Below are 2,601 nucleotides of genomic sequence, written 5' to 3'. Positions count from 1 at the left end.
TTTTTATTATTCCACCTTATATGTAAAATAAAATATTACAGGATGATCATTTCTCAAATAACATTTTTTTATGTAATGAAGAGATGAATTATTAAATAAATGATGGTTCACGAGAATTAACAAAAATATAACAGATAAAGAAGTGGAAAATTTAAACAAAGATAAATAGAAATAGAAGTATATACAAATATAAAAACAATGCGGAAATAATGAGATAATAGCAGATTAAAAAAATAATAATAATATTGAACAAAATAGAATAGAAAAAGGTGTAAAAACAGAAAAAAATAATAATAAATCATAATGGTTTTCATAAGAATAGATGAAACAAAAAATATTTGAGAAATATGATCGCAATAGCTTAAAATTAGGATTATATAATAACAATAAATTGCACCTATATATCACAATAACGAAGGAAAAGATTGAAAAAATAAAAAACTAATATATAATGTAATGCAAATCACAAAAAATATAAAGCAAATGGTAAATTATAGAACAGAGATGGCGAAAATTGGTACAAATTATACAGACATAATAAATAAAATAGATTATTAAAAAAAATCAATCAAAACTATTAATAAAGAATATAAACAGAAATAGAAATAAAGTAAAAAAATATATACATAAGCTAGTACCAACTTGGCAGGTAGGGTGTATGGATAAGCACGAAAGAAACAATTCACCTGTAACAATTTATAATTTAAAAAGTATAAAACAAAACAAAAATATAAATGATAAATTGTACATAAACAAATAATTAAAGGATATTGATGCAAAAAACAAATTGGAAAAGGAAAAACGCTGTATCTGACCATAATAAAAAAAAATAAACACCTAAAGATGGACCGACGGTCCGAAACGTCCTAAGGAATATATTATTAATATAAAATCTATAAAAATTAAAAAGCTGAAGTATGAAGGCTGTTAACTAACCCAGAAAAAAACAAAACAAATAATATAAATTGGTGCCTTCGAAAAAAAAAAACTACTAAATAAAATATTTCTTAGTTTCTGACAAAGATTATTATTCCTATTTTACGACATTTCGTTTCCTATTAAGAATATTAGACTGCAGAAATCCATAGACTAATCAATAAAAGTACTAAATTAATTTTTAAGAGTAAAAACTAAAAAAAAAAAATGGGCAAATGGGGGCATTCAAGTTCAAAAACAAAGACTTAAGTCACTCAAGAGGATATTAACTGACCACTCAATCATCATCGAGGCAGAAAAAGATAAAATTGTATTAATGCAGACTGCACATCCCACACCAACAGCGTGAAGTTGTCTTTAGTAAGAATACTATATTCTCTTGATGGAAAATGTCTCTAGCTGTCTCTACTCTACATTTACCCAACCTTATCTTTTTCACACAGTATGGATGTTTACTTATTGATATTTGATACACCTAAGTCTTCGTATATCTTCCAACAATACCCAAAAATCTAAATGCTATTGCTCTTTCAATGTAAAAATGAATAGATAAGAACACAAACTCCAGGATATTATAGCTATTTTTGCCGGTGACAAAATCTCGGTAAAAGGCAGAAGGCGAACCATTAACTCGAGCCATAACTCGCTGGATATTGGCCAAGTTTGACTAACGGCCAGCCGAGGCATTAGGAACATCGCCACCTTCCACACTGAAAAATAGATAATATCCGCTGTCCTTTATTTATAATAGCTTTTTAGAAATAATCTTACAGTTTATTAACATTAATTTTTATTATAAAAAAAATTAGGAGGCTCCACTTAAGATCCCGTCGTATTGATTATCAATGTTGGAAACTATATAACAGAATTTTTGTTGGTTGTATATTCAATATTCTGTTTCAGATGTGAAGGCTCTTTTTTTTTTTCAGAATTGCTCATTTTTATAGCCTCTTTGTGGGCTCATATATATTTTTTTAAATATTACTATGGATCTTAGAGGCTTCGATTGTATTGCATTTCGAATTAAATTAACTACAACATATACAATGTATTTATATATTATTTAGAAATACATTTTTTTTTCTGACCTCCTTAATTGAAAATATATATATACCTGAGTATATAAACATGTAACTTTTTGTTATTAGATATACATACGTTTTAGCCTTACATGTCTTCATTCACTTATAGCGAGTATCGAATGATCGATCCTAAGAAGATTATAATATCAAAAATAATAGAAGGGGATAATAAGTTTTATAATTATAAATAATTTCAATTTTGTATATTTTCAGTTTATAACCATAGTTTAAAACGTCCGAATAATTAAAAGAGTTTTTAAAAAATATCACTGCCATTTGGCAGACAAATGTTATTGCCATTTGGTCGGATCAAATTTGATATAAATTCCCGAATAAATAAATTAATAAAAATTAAAGTCTCTGTGAGCGAGGTTTCGGAAGGCCTGGTTTCAACCCCTGAATTAATTAATATTTATTTCGTGGCGAGCTCGCTAAATTAATCATGAAATTCTGACTTAAACGTATTGCGGAAACATTTAGGTCACAAGCAGTATTAACCTTTAAAAAAATAAATAAATAGCATATTTACTAATTTTGTTGCTACACTACTTCATAACGTACGAACTTAATCTACAATCAGACA

This window comes from Halyomorpha halys, unplaced genomic scaffold (assembly GCF_000696795.3).
Source record: "Halyomorpha halys isolate HHAL.00 unplaced genomic scaffold, Hhal_1.1 Scaffold139.1, whole genome shotgun sequence".
Classification (NCBI taxonomy): Eukaryota; Metazoa; Arthropoda; class Insecta; order Hemiptera; family Pentatomidae; genus Halyomorpha; species Halyomorpha halys.
This window is presented reverse-complemented; position numbering follows the sequence as displayed.